Raw genomic sequence first — 15,342 nt, 5'->3', positions numbered from 1 at the left:
GACACCCCCATATTGCACATGACAATATATCTCCTTCTTCACTGTTGATGGGGATTAAATTGGTCAAAAATAGGGACACCTGGGACATTTCTTGTATAAAACTGAGACAAATCACAGGTTTTGAAAAAATCTGCTGGGACAGGGGACACAGGGCTCCAAAATGGGACTGTCCCGAGTCAATAGGGGCGTCTGGTCACCCTAGTCAAGTTTCAAGTGTCATCAGTCCAATGTCTCTTGTTTGTCCTAGCTGGTCCTACTACACATCAGTTTACGAGTTTACACCACTCGTAGTTGCTCCCAAGTGAACAAGGTTAGGGATCGGGATACAAAGCCGTCGTTGTCGCTTGATGTCATCACTCACTTTACTTATCTGAAACTCTGTGACCTCATGTTGGCAAGCCTATGGAACAACTTCTAGTTAGAAACACAATGCAAAAATAGCTATAGCACAGTTAATAGCATTTTAGTTAATATGTTTGTTGTTTCAAAGGATCAATTAACTGACAAAACCAGATTCACTTGAACTTAAAAGTCTTCCTTGGATGTTTTCCCAGTCCAGGCTACAAAGTTAACTACAACCTGACCTGCATGCAGTCCATACATTAGTGTTGGGTCTTTGATGAGTGTGTTTGTGGAATAGAAATCAAATTAGTCAGATTAGCTGGACTATGCTAATCCCCAGAGACCGGATTGTACCCTCTTACAAGATTATCCTCTGTTTGTGCTACCGCTAACTGCCGCTGGCGCAGAGTCAAAAGTTGTCATTAAAGAAACGGAGTCGTTGTCAGTGTCTACAGAACTCTACGGGGGGTCACTGATTGTGATTCAAAGAAATCTTTAAATTTATGATCCACAAATGTTGAACGTGATCATTATTATGCAACAGTAGACAGTATAATATCAAATTGTTCTATATGACTCTCACAATAGCAAAAATGTGCCCTGCCCCAGTACAGATATAGTGAGATTGTCCAATAATCAGGAAGTGCAAATTAGCATGCTAGTTGTTGTTACCTTACAGTGACGGCAAAATTACGCTCTGGTGTCTTAGAGTTGTGAAAAGCATTTATTATAACTTTGGACCACTGCAAACCGTTTTAAATGAATTAGTTCTGTTTTTAATGTTTTTAACCATCACATCTGTTGTTTTGAATAATGGCACTACTTTGTGAAGCTATGGAGCTGATGGAGAAGACTGAACTTTGTACTAGTTTTTGTTTCATGTGGATAAAACATGTAATTACAGAGACGACCTTTGCACTCTCCAGCTGCCAGTATGTACAGATTTTGTGTAATATTTAATGTTTTGTCCTTCCAATTGCAGAAACATCATTATATCTATACAATTATAACATTCAGATAGTTACTCTTACAGTTACTTACTGGAGTAGTTTTTTTTGGGGGGGTTTCCAAATGTTTTTTACTCTTGTGTTTTACCTGAGTCAATTCTTGGACCATTACTTTGTACTTGTACTTGAGTAATATAATATTTAAGTAATGGCACCCTTACTTTTTACAATTTTAGATTCTGGCATTCTGCTGTACCCAACTCTGGAAAGAACTGCAGCAGCATGACAAATGTACATTTCCTCTTTCACTTTCCATAGTTACATCACAAATATTTCTTCTCCTAATCCACTTTTTTTTGTGCTCCACATTTTGGCTGTGTGACATTCTCGCAGCGGTTGTGTCCAGACAGTGAAGCCAGACTGGATTTAGGCTAAGTCTTTGTTGACACTGGAGGCATCAGAGCACTTTTAGCCTACAAACAAACAAACAAACACACAGACACACACGCACAAACACCCCCGCAGGGACGCACGCGCGTGTGTGTCTGTGTGTGCGTGTGTGTGTGTGTGCACCACTGCTCCTGTGTCCTCTGATTAAGGTCGCCGTGGTAACCAGACTTGGCATCGTGTTCACGCACAAACTTACACATGCGTACGGTACAGTGGGCCAGAGCCAAAGTCGTCGTGTGCTCCAGCGGTCAAACGTGAGCACAGAAGAGACACTGCAGAATTACATCAGTGAATTAAAGGAGCTGTGGCTCTGAACCATGAGAGAGGAACATGTTTCAAAATGAACCCACTATAAGTCCCTCCTCTCTGATGTTGAACTATGACAGACAAACAACTGTCTGTTATTGTCACAGGTCATTGTTTACACAGGATCATCTTCTAATTATTATACTGAGTATGTTGGCCAGCAAAATAAATTCTCTCAATACTTGTGAGTTCACAAGTTCACAATACTCCATCTGGATCAGCTGCTGCTGTTGCGATTGTCCAGTTAACCAATGTTTTTCACCAATCACAGGGCAGCACTGTGGTTTGGGCAGAAGCCTTTCAGTGAAAGCTCTTCCAGATTCATGTGTACATGTCAATCTGGCATGAGGCAGGCCAGTCTTATAATGCTCCCTCTTTAGCACAAAACACTAATACCATGTCATAGGTATTTTTACAGAAGAGATGTTTTTAATCCATTCATCTTCATCACAAGCAGAACTTTTATGGATTGACTGTGTAGTTGGATTGACCAACTACACAGACAACCAACGTTTCTATAAACAAAACAACCCCAAAACATGACAATAGATCAAATACTTCTATTTTTCACTATTTTTCTACGGGGACAAAAAAGTGTACCTTAACCGTACAACCTATACACTAACATCCTTGATCTGCAGAAAGGCAACGCACTGGTTGCCAAGAGGTCCTGGTTGAAGAATGGGTCAAATGCAGATAGTAACCTTCCTTACAGGAACAATAAAATCTGCCAACAAATCAACAATACACCATATGCTTTTCTCAATACTCATTAGTTGATGGCACTGGGTGCCTATGGATACAGTGACACTATGGACTTGCAGTGAGCTGTTCATGTTTCTCCACCCCTGAGCCGCTGGCGGCCCACACACCACATACATATGTTACACTACAATAGAATTGCATTATGTCCATTAGCTTATTTGTGTTGGGCTCTGTTGTGTTGAAGCATACATAATTCCATATGGAATAATTGATGTTGTAAATAGATGCATTCCTGTGGTGAGGTCACAGTTCAGCCCCGCCCTGCACTCTATGAAGTCCCTCCCACTCAATAAACTATACTAACAATATTCTCCATAGACACATATGGCTACAGCTGTAATGTTTGTTCATGAATATAAATGAGTGTGTGTGTTATGAACACATGAGTAAACATCAGCAGCTCCTGTGTGAGCCAGTGTGCTGCTGTAACACAGTACTGTATACATGTACGCACATCTATCAGCAGAGGGTTCACTTTTGAAGGTTTGGAGCATTTTGGTCAAAAAGTTGCTTAAATTAAATTGCTTTTTCACATAAAACTTTGTGCTTCCTGTTGAAAAAAAAAAAAAAAAAAAAGTTACGTATGTCACCTGTGAAAAGGGTCAGATAACATGCTTTGCTGCTTCAGTATTATAAACAAAGTAGATAAACAAAGGAAACACATTATGTAAAATCTAATGAACTTAGTCAAAGTTGTATTTTATTGCATTTATTCATGTTGCATTTATTCATTCACCCTGTTTTATCCTGCATTTCAAGCTTGAGTGCTCAGAAAATGTGTTTTCACCTACCTCTTGTCTCCACCCACTGCCCTGTACTTATTTGTGATTATTTTAAAAACTGGGCCATATATGTTGGGTTTTGTTTTTTTTAATATAGAGTGTAATGGAAATGTGCTGCTTTTAGAGAGTTTACAGTTTTGAACAGAAAGTAAATGGGCAGTTTTAGAACAATATTGTGAACAAAATGTAAAATATGTCTGTGTAATTCCTCATTTGTCCAGGTATGACCCATAGTAAAAGAAAATTTTAATTTCGTCAACTACATAAACGTTTTTTAAGTGAAGACGGTTTGCTGCTCATCAAAGTGGCTTCTTCAGATTACTCTTGGACACTGCCACAGTTCAGTTCAACAGACCCAACCAACAAACAGAAACTGCTCACAAACAGGTGTGTTAGTCCAATGAGGTTCATCTGGTTTTCCATTTATTTTAATTTATTCTTTTTTCCAGACCGTGGTTTAGTTTGTTTTCATACCTCTTCACTCTGAGGAAGAGCGCTAAGTGAGCAACCCAAACTGTCAGGTATGAAAATGAAAGCATAATCTATTGAAATAAAGAGGTGTTTTTGTTTCAGTGTAGTTAGCTCCTTCCTTTGGGTAAATATAAGGTGTCCACCAGCAATCTGACCAGAACTGAAGCTAATGATGTGACTTTCACGAACAAGTCGGCTCTTTTGAACGTTCCTTAATGTGAACGGCTGGATCCAGATTTCATTTTTTTAAATAATTTGTATGCATTTTTAATTCAGACTAACGCTGAACCGACACAAGATTCAGCACAGAAGCAGATGACATAAGTGAAAAAAGGATGCACAAAACTCCCATTTTGAACCATTTTGAACAGATCTGAGCGTTGGTCATTTCTCTCTGTGATTACTTTGTTGATAAAATGAGTTCTCACATCTCACATCTGTCATATAAATAAATAGTAAAAGAAAAGAGAACAGATACAAAAGATTCGAATCCCACAAAGGAGCAGATAGTCCCATCCATAGAAGACGCCATTTAGACGAGCAGTAAAACATTTTCACTCAAAAAAAATGTTTTTGTCGAGTTCACAGAATAAAATTTTTCTTTTACTATATAAATGTAAAATAATTATCTACAGATGCAAAAACTAAAAAGGCCTACCCAAAAAAAGCATAATACGACATCTTTGCTAAATCTGTTTGCACCGTTCAAATGTAAATTCAAATGTTGGTGAGATTTAAAAAATTTAATTAAATTTAAAACACAATAAAAGGTTTGTCATTACTCGTATCATCTTAAGTACTGTGTATTTCCCCTTGCGTACGACCACGGCACACAATAGAGGGCAGTTACATTAGCGCAGAGCAGGCTGGCCTATACATTCATCCATATGACAGTGATGTATATAAAGCCAATGACCGTAATGTATCTAATATTGTGCTGTAGGCCTGAGAGCAGGAACGCGCGCTTGTCAGCTCTCATCCAGTCACAACGCCTATACGCCCAGCTCATTGTCTCACTTACCAACTGTACGCTATCTCATTGTCTTACGCTAACCATGCTAGTGCTACAAGGGCGTAAACCAGGTCTCCGTTTGGCGCTTAGAGGATTAAGGCTGTGCTGAAGTTACGTGGGTTACACAGTTTAAGCTCAGAAATTACCTTAAGTCTATATAATGTTCGTTAAGGCATTAGCGTGTAGGGGCTAGCTAATGTAGAAAGCTGTGAACCGGGTGACTTTGCTAAAGAGAGGGGACATGTTGTACAGCAGAACGGATTTCAGAGCACGCAGCTGTCAACAACATGAAAACAGGCCCCATCACAAGATCGGGGAGTAAAAACGACAGAGACGGGGGATTCGTGGCTGCTTTTTGGAAACCTTTTGTGGGTCATTTGAGATTTATGGTGCCAAACTGACTTGTCAAAACTTCTGTCTGTATCACGTTTTATTTAGAAGAGAAATAGGACTATTACATGTGTCACAAAACGTATAAGACATCCAGGGGGCATTTTGGATATCTTTTTTAGTCTGCCTGTCAGATCCTCTCAGTCTTTAACACAGTTTAAAACTAGACTGAAAACCCACCTCTTCCCCCTGGTATTTAACACTATATACACAGAATATCTTGGTGTTTTATTGTTCTTTGCCTATGTATCGTGTTATCTGTATACTTGTTTTTATTGACTTTTATGTGAAGCACTTTGGTCAGCTGAAGTTGTTTTAAATGTGCTATAGATATATTTTGCCTCATGTTTTTGGTTTAGCCCTAGTTTAGGCTGAGAATAGTCTTGGCTTGGACCTGGTTTAGATCTGGTGATACTCAGAAGGTGATACTTGATGTGAAAAGTCTTTCTATTTGTTAGAATCACTTACATAGGTGATGACATAAAAAGCATGTAAAAATCCAATGCATGATGATTTAATTTTCAAACACAATGGGTCACAATTGATGACCCACTGTGGGTTGCATCTACACACTTGATTTTTAACATGTGCCTTGGAAAATGGGCCTTTTCCTCTATAATTTAGATTTTAACCTCCATTTTAAAAAGATGTCGGTGACGCTGATCCATGGCAAAACGATGACATTTAAATCTGTGAAGTCGTGAGTGAAGATGTTTCACTGCTCATCCAAGCCGCTTCTTCAGTTCTGGTCAGATTACTGGTGGACACCTAATATCGATCTGAAGGGAAGAGCTAACTACACTGAAACTATTAACAGCTATTGTCTACTCCATTCAGTGGAGTGAAGAGTGTAGTGAGCAGTTACATTGGAGAAACAAAAGAGCTACTCCATAAGAGGATGTACCAACACCGGTGTGACAGCTCCTCTGGACCCCAGTCTGCTGTACATCTCAAAGACACTAACCTCTCCTTTGAAGACAGTGAAGTTCAGATCTGAGCCAGAGAAAGGAAATGGTTTGAGAGGGGAGTTAAAAAAGCTGTTTTTGTTAGGAAAGACAATCCTTCCTTAAACAGGAATGGGGGCCTGAGACATAATCCCTCACTCTATCCTCTGACCCAAAACAAACAGGAACAAAGAGAGGCAAAGAGAGACAATAGGCAGCCATTATAGGTTGAATAGGGTTGTTAAGGCTGAAACTGGGGACAATAGCTTTTTACAATTTCAGTGTAGTTAGCCCCTCCCTTCAGACAGATATAAGGCAGTGTCCAGCAGTAATTTGACCAGAACTGAAGAAGCGGTTTGGATGAGCAGCGAAACGTCTTCACTCCTACAATGATTTGTCCAGTTGACAGATTTAAACTTCGCCTTTTGCCACCATTTTGAAGTGTTCTGTGCTCCACCAACTTCACCTTTGCTGAATCCAAAGACCCAGGTCCCTGTGGTACATTCTCATTACTATTTTCAGAAATGGAGTGAGTTGGTCATATTTTAGTGCTTGGTGTGGCGTGGAATCTTTAAAAGGTCAAAGCTCATCATCATCATCATCAAAAGAGGTTAAAAACATACTGATACTACGTTGATGCTGGCTCTTCTTTCCAGGTGCCATAATCACTCAAAGACTCTTTACAGTGCATTATTCCTCCACTCACCTGATGAGTAGCTTTTACGTATTGTAGTCACAGCTGCCCTGGGACAGACTGAACCAAGTGAGGCTGCCAATCTCCAACCTCCACCAACCACTGTCACGCCAAATACCCAGTGCTTTACATATATATCCCTTAAACCACCCCTGTCTCAAACCCTTAGCCATGAGATGAATGAGGGCTCGTCCTCTTATCTGGGATCTTGGTCGAGCCCCCATTTATCTGCTCGACTAACTGCATAAATTGCTTTTAAATTTGGACAGTTGTAGGATTTAGCATTTGGTTAGTAACATTAGCAAAAGTGAATTAATGTCCAAAGTTGGCGGACTCAAACACAGCTCCTATCACTGCACTGCCATTGTGTCTTTGGGCAAGGCCTTTTCCTCCAGTCACTGTTTACACTATTTCTAGATGTAAAATATTTTTGCTGCCCCCGGTGGTAGATTTTTTACCGCATTGAATTTTTGTTTTTTAAATTGTACTCTTTTTTTATTTTTAATTACCAGTTACCTCAACAATCTCTTATTTATATTTGTTTTTTTAAACTTTTTTGAAGATTTGATTTAAATAAGGGCAATGTTGATGAACTGTTGAACTGGCAGACCCTTTGGTGACAACAATCCTGCTCTAATATTGGCAGTTTATGTCGCAATTTGAAAGTTTTGGCTTAAAATTGTGCACTAATCATATTATAAAACTATTTATTTATATAACCTATTGTAGCGTTGCAATAAGCTTTGACCAAAATCCTCGAGAGTATGTTTCAGGCGAGTTTGTATGTGTGCGCTAAGTCAGTGTAAAGCCCCATAAGCCCACAGAGCTAATGCCTGTGTGTGTGCTAAACTAACATCCAGCACAGTGTGTAGCGGCGCGTAGCAGATGACATTACTAAAGAGAGTGGACATGTTACGCAGCAGTGGAAGCCTACAGCCCCAAGCCTCACACACACACTCACACACACACAAACACACACAAACACACACATGCTGGCTCTGTGCCCAAAGACAGGACCTCCGGGACACCCTAAACATCCCACAGCCCCCCACCCAAACCGGGCATCAGCGCATTAGATAGCACCCAGCATCTTCCTAAAACGTGTGTGTGTAACTGCACATATATGCGTACATGGATTAGTATTTATAATAATGTGAGGACTAAAATCTGTACACACACACACACACTTACATCATGGGGACGTTGCAGGACAAAAGCTGTTTTTTTTTATTATTAGGTAAACAACATGCTTCAGATGTGTGTTAAAATAGGTTAAGGATGGTGTTTAAGTTAAAGGGCCCATATTATGCCATTTTTTGATCTATGTTATAATGTTGTTTCCTCATCACAAACATACTTGGAGTTGTGTTTTGTTTCATTCACACATGATTAACACACAAACCCTACATATTTAGACTAGAGTTTAGAGTTCTTCTTTCAAACTGAAAACTCTCTGTTCTACCTTGTGATGTCATGTAGCAATACAGGAAGTGTTCTTCTGTGTTTTTAAACTCCAAACACCTTAACTAGAATCATTTTTTATAATTTCAGACCTAGAATTGTTAACATCTATTAAATAAAAGTTAAAACGTAGATGTTAACTTGAAAAGTACCACCACATGACATCACAAGGTGGAACAGAGCTTTAGAGATGCAGAGTAATAAATCAGGACTATTTAAACATGTGTGAATGAAATAAAACACAACTACGAGTATGTTTTTGATGAGTAACATCACTGTAACATGGCTTAAAGCTCACAAGAGTCAGTTTTGTGTAATGTAGGACCTTTACGATCAGGCAAGCAGTGATGATGGTTAAGGTTAACATTAGTCTCCAGGAAATGAATGTAAGTCAATGTAATGTCCCCCAAAAGCATGGAAAGCCAACATGTGTGTGTGTGTGTGTCCGTGTGTGTCTGTGTGTGTGGGGGTGTGTGTGCGTGTGTGTCTGTGTGTATGTGTCGGGGAGCAGAAAGAACACTGCGACCTAAAAACCCATCTCACTGTGAGCGACTGCGCTGAACAGAAGGCTCAGCCAACTGTAAACACACACATACACGTTTATGTACAGTCGCCCTGTTTCAAGAAGCAGGTTTAGCCCAAAGTCAGAGTTTATTAACCCTGAAAAGAGATTTCACACAGAGAGTGAACCTAAACCCTGAGTCAGTCACCATGGTAACTCACTCTGCAAACCTCGCCTGGTCCAGAGCAGGTTTTATTCCTCTAACCCCGAGTCTAACCAGAGTCCGATTGGACAGTTCACTTCCCTGTTCACAGAAGAGTAGTTAGAAGGTTTAATGGTGAGGATTTAACTTTATAAAGATTATTTACATTCCATTTTTGCACATTTTACTTCAATTTTCAATTCCACCGTTACATCCATAAATATGACCCAACCCAACTCATTTATTCTGAATTACATTACGATTACCCAATGAGAATGCAGAATGAGTCCCTCCTGAGTCTCCAAACCTAAAAGGACTGATATGAACTGTCTCTGCCTGGACCCCAGCACCTGCAGCCAATCATGAGTCAGTGCTAGTGCTGGAGGTTCTGAACTTCCACATGAAGTCTGTACATGTACTGAGAAGGAGAAAAACTATCTGCAGGTTAAGGCTTAGTTGTGATTGTATTACCTTTGTTAAAACCGTGCACAGGCTACATACAGTTCCTTTAATTAATTGTTTCATAAAGCAAATGTTCTATTCAGCTCTCATCATTCCTGTTTTTGACGACTGGACATTTAGTTTGAACAAATAAAGATATTGTGTTGAGCTCAAACACTGTACATCTGCTGATGTGAAATCTTGAGACCTGTGGCTGCCAGGTGGTTTGTGTGGACATGTCGGACAGCTATCACCTGCTTGTGTATGGCAGGTGATGACTGTACTACAATAACAAGACGAGTCAGATGACAGGGGATTTCAGGTCATACAAAAACTAAAACTTAAAGAATTGATTTGAAAGTGATCAGCCCCAACCTGTCATGTGAGGAAGTGTATATACTATCACCTGTGGAGTGCCCCAGGGGTCCATTCTCGGGCCTCTCCTCTTTACTCTGATTAATGATAAAAAAATTTTAAAAAGACAGAGGTCCTTTTGACTTTTGTTGTTAAAATGTGTCATTATTGCACCTGTTCTTCTTGGTCTTCTGGTCTTTTGGCGGGTCTGGGAACGCCTCATGATCCCCCCGGAAAAGCTGGAGGAAGTGTGTGCTCAGACTGCTGCCTCCGTGACCCTGGATAAAGCACAGGAAAATAAATGGATTTTGGAAGTTTGTCACTAAATACTAGAAAGGGTAAAATATTTCTTCTTTACATTGTGATCCCAAACAAAAAAGATCTGTTGTAGACAAGATATGGTCTATCCAGCGCATAACTATAGTGCTCAGGACACTAGGGCTTAGAATGGACAGTCTTGTTTCATCCCCTCTGGTCAGGTGTAGGATGGGGTGGGCTTTCACTCCTATACAGTCCCTCCTATAGTCCCTATGAGCCAGTCCCTCTCCCCGCCCCTCGTCCCCTCTCTCTCTCTCTCTCTCTGTTTGCCAGGGGCCCATGTGCATGTGACAGCTGGCCCCGCTCTGACGTGAAGCTAAGATGAAGTCTGCTGTAGAAATATTTACAGAACCTCACCACAACACGGCCCCTCCCCCACACCAGCTCTCCAAGCTCCCACTCCCAGACCCATTTCCATTTGGGATACAGTCAGGAAGATGACAGCTATATGCCAATATTATTAAACATGACTGAAAGATGGATTATCACAAGTACCCCAGGGCCATCCAACAGTGAGGTTTAAACATTTTCATCAAAACAAACAGAGAGTTGCTGATCATGTTCATAGCCACAACTTGTATATGCTTGTACATCCCAGCATTTTGTACTGATATCGTACTACAAACCCAATAGCAACTGTCAAAACAGATTTAAAAGGCATTTGTTTCACTCAAGACCATAGACAGTATATATAAATGGACATACTGTAGCTAACCTGTGGTCGCTGCATTCCAAATAGGAACTCCATCAGCTGCAATTCACTTTCTATTGAAAAAACTTTTCCCCTCTCGACATAACTGCTGCCATCAAGCTCGTCATTTTGGTCTTAAAATGTTCACATTAATCTGCACTACATGATCCTGGTGTTTTTTATTTTGCTACTTGGCTGTAAATCAAAATATGAACAGTAATAACAGACCAGTCAGTTTCCTTCTTTCCCTGAGGTTCTCTTCTCTTCTCTTGCTATTGTTAGCAACAGGTTTGATCGACAGTGTTGCTAAGGGCCTGCCTCCTTCTAAACCAGGGATGTGGGCGGGAAGGGGCTTTACCTTCTGCAGCCTCACGCCAGATTGGCTCTTTGGTTGCTATGATACTCACAGTCGAAATTACAAATACGTAACTCGGCAATAAATTCGCTGCTATAACTGCTCTAGCCTCGATGAGCTTCATTTGACTGAAGCTGAACAGTATGGATGACATCACACGATCAACGATCAATAGTAACATGAGTAACATGTTCATGAGGACCATTGAAGGCCAGCGTAGGCTCTAAGGAGGATTTAAGACATTTTTTATGGCACTCATGAACAGGGCTATTACTGGGTTTCAGATGTAATTACAACATTCTGTGGCTCATAATATTTAATACAGATTGCGGCAGATAAATAGAATATTGTTAAAATTCAACTTTTTGTTGTTATATAGTGAGTCCACAGTCTAGTCAATTATAGAAATGATCAGATGGGCAACAGTAGCTCAGTTGGTAGAATGTTTGTCCACTATTGGAAGGTTGGGGGTTCGAATCCCACTGTCAATATGTAGATCACAGGTTGGCAGTGAGATTTGGGCAAGATGCTGGTGTATGAATGTGTGTGTGAGTGGTTCTGTGATGCTAAGCCTTTTGATTGCCTTGGTTGTTGAAAAAATGGGACCATTTACATTTCTCTTTAAACCTCAGCTCTGGAGAGATTTCTGTGTGTGTTTGTTTGCGTGTTTGTTTGTGTGTTTGTGTGTGTGTGGGGGGGGGGGGGGTGAGAGAGAGAGAGAGAGTTGGGCAGATGCTTATGATAGTGTATTATAGTGTAGTACATATATGTATGCTGTAGTGTGAACTCCAGCAGAGGTCATGAGCCTGTGTAAGAGAGATAATACTGTCTCTACAGATGTACTACACATGTGTACTATGTGTGTGTGTGTACTGCCTCTCTCTGTGTGTGTGTGTGTGTCTCTCTCTCTCTCTCTCTCTCTCTCTCTCTCTCTCTCTCTCTCTCTCTGTCTCTCTTTGCCTCTCTCTCTGTCTCTCCTCTTTATCCTTCACCAGACTCATTATGATCATGTCAATGCTCTAATTGTCTTAACTCGTTCTCCCTCCTCCTCTTCTCTCCTCCTGTCTTCAGGTTTTCATACATGTGTCAGTACATATATGTGTGTGTACATATATGTTAGCTGGGGCATGCTTCGTCTCTCTCTCTCTCCCTTTCTCTCTCTCTGTCTCTTTCTCTGCCTCTCACATACACATACACACCCCCACACACAGGTTGTCATACATGTGCTTGTACATACATGTGTTAGAACATAAATGTGTGCGCTCCGTGGACGCTGTGTTCCGGTACATTCTGACCTCTCGGCTCTGTCACATCACTGTCCTTCATAATATGTGTGTCCAGAGTAATGTATGGACCAACAGTACGCTCGCATTCACACAACAACTCTTATAATATGTGACACTTTCACACACGGCAAAGAGGCTTTACAAGTGAAAAAAACAACAACAAAACAGTGAGGTCTATATGAACCCATTTTGTGTTTTTTACTCACAAATTTCAGATATTTTTAGTCTTCAATCGAAATTAAGAATTTTTTTTCAGTCAACATAAAAACAACAATTAAAGATTAAAGATTATTAACATCCACAAATCACTTTAAATACAACTTCAGGTGAGGAAATGAGAAGGAAACAACTATAACATGTTTAAAAGCTCTGAAAAGTCCATTTTGCAGAGTAGCTCTCAATTAAGGGCATGTTTACATATTTATTTCTATTATTATCTATTATGAAATACCAATACAACAGCTGTGAATTAGGATCAATGTGCAGGATTGATACGTTTAATGCCATATTGTGGAACATTCTAAGCAAAGCAATAACATCTCCATGGATCCAAGAAGCGTACTCCCTTCAACAAAGGTTACATATAGGACCTTTATATTGATGTATTATCCACCACTCCTACCAAAACTAATGCATACATTCACTTCTCCTTTCTGTCCAGTTTTGTCTTTGATTGTTATTATTTATCCATGTCAACAATTTAATTAATTTTATTTATTTTATTTATTTTATTTATTTTATTTATTTTATTTATTTTATTTATTTATTTTATTTATTTTATTTATTTTATTTATTTTATTTATTTTATTTATTTTATTTATTTTATTTTATTTTTTATTTATTTATTTATTTTTTTTATTTATTATTATTATTATTTGGTTTGCTCTTTGGGTCAAAATGAGACCAATTCTTCCTATATGCATCTAACTATAAAGCAATTTTATCCTCTGTGAACCAGGAAGTGGGTCAGCATGCTAGTTATTGTTGGCATTATCATGACAACAAAACTCCACTCCGCTCTCTGAAAGTTGTGAAAAGCACCTATAAACTCATCATGGTGAGTAGTTAGGATACTCTGAATGCATAAGGTAAATGAGAAATAGGTTTGGACCTGTGCAAACTTTTTTCCTTATATTTTTAAAAGGTGCAGCACTTTTTACATGACACATGGGCCCAGGAACGACCATATTTGGGGTAAGGGTTTGGGCGGAGGAGCAGACAGACGGAGGTGGTGTCCCGGGACGAGGGGCTGCAGCTTTTGGCCCAGAGCCTCCAGACGTGACAATGGCCACCCCCTCCCGCTAGCAACCAATTACAGAGAGTACACAGAGAGTACACAGAGAGTACACAGCCAGCCCAGTGGGGTCCTGCTAATGGGGACACCAGTTGTTCCCATTGAAGCTGTGTCCAGAGCCAGGAATTCATGTTTTTGTTGGTTTTTTTTCTGTGTGCTCTTAAATGAACTACATCAGTGTTTCTCAAACTGTGGTGTGTGAACAAGATCCTTCAGGTCGTCTTCAGTTTAATTTTGAGTTCATTTTATTCAATTTTTGTCCTCCTTTTGATCATGTCCTGTTGGAAATGATGTAGTCCACTTTTAGACCTGGTTTAGTCCTAGATTAGACCCGGAATAGTTTTGTTTTAGACCTGGTTCAGATCTGGTGATACTCAGAAAGCCAAATCTTTTCTTCGGGGGTACTTAATAAAATTTTTGAAAGACACAGCTCTAGTTCATTTCATGGTTTCCAGTGGTCCAAAGTTATTCCTCATTTACCTTAAACATTCTGAGCATCCAATTATTCACCACAATGAGTTTTTAAGGGCTTTTTGCAGCTTTCAGAGACCATCTCACAGTCTGAGGACCTGCCTCCTGCTTTAGTCCTGGTACAGTCCTGGTTCAGTTCTGGTTTAGTCTGGTAGTCCTGTTGGTGTCCAGAGTCCAGACGTTGGTGGTGCTTACAATTTTTTAAATAAATTGTACTTGTAATTCTCTTGCAGGATTCTTTTACTTGTACTTGAGTTCTATTTTCACTGAGGTAACTTTACTCTTACTTCAGTAAAAGTTGTGGTTCCTCATTTTTGTGTTTGAAAATGCCAGATTTACTCTTTAAGTTACTCTTATTTGAGCAGTGCTTTACCTTTTTACTCTTACTTGAGCAATTTCTTCACTAGTTTCTACTGTCTCTCTGTCCCCCTGTCTCTCTGAGTTCCTGTCTTTCTGTCCCTCTATCGCGCTGTCCCTCTGTCTCTCTGTTCCCCTGTCTCTCTATCCGTCTATCGGTCTGTCCCTCTGTCCCTCTGTCTCTCTGTCCCTCTGTCTCTCTGTCTCTCTGTCCCTCTGTCTCTCTGTCTCTCTGTCCCTCTGTCTCTCTGTCTCTCTGTCTCTCTGTCTGTCTCTCCTACACATTCATACAGACAAAGGTGTGGGAAATGTCTTGCTCAAGGACACATAAATCATGCAGTATTCACAGGTCAAACCACTACAAAGTCATGAAGTTCAGATGAAGTTTTCTCATCAGATAATTGCTTTTTGAGTGTTAGGATGTTCTTTGTGGGACATGATAAATGTGATTAATGAGCAGTGACTGACCTCTAGTGGACAACTGAGGTACAGACATGATGACCGAAA

The sequence above is a fragment of the Periophthalmus magnuspinnatus genome, chromosome 15 (assembly GCF_009829125.3).
Source record: "Periophthalmus magnuspinnatus isolate fPerMag1 chromosome 15, fPerMag1.2.pri, whole genome shotgun sequence".
NCBI lineage: Eukaryota > Metazoa > Chordata > Actinopteri > Gobiiformes > Gobiidae > Periophthalmus > Periophthalmus magnuspinnatus.
Note: the sequence above shows the minus strand (reverse complement) of the source record.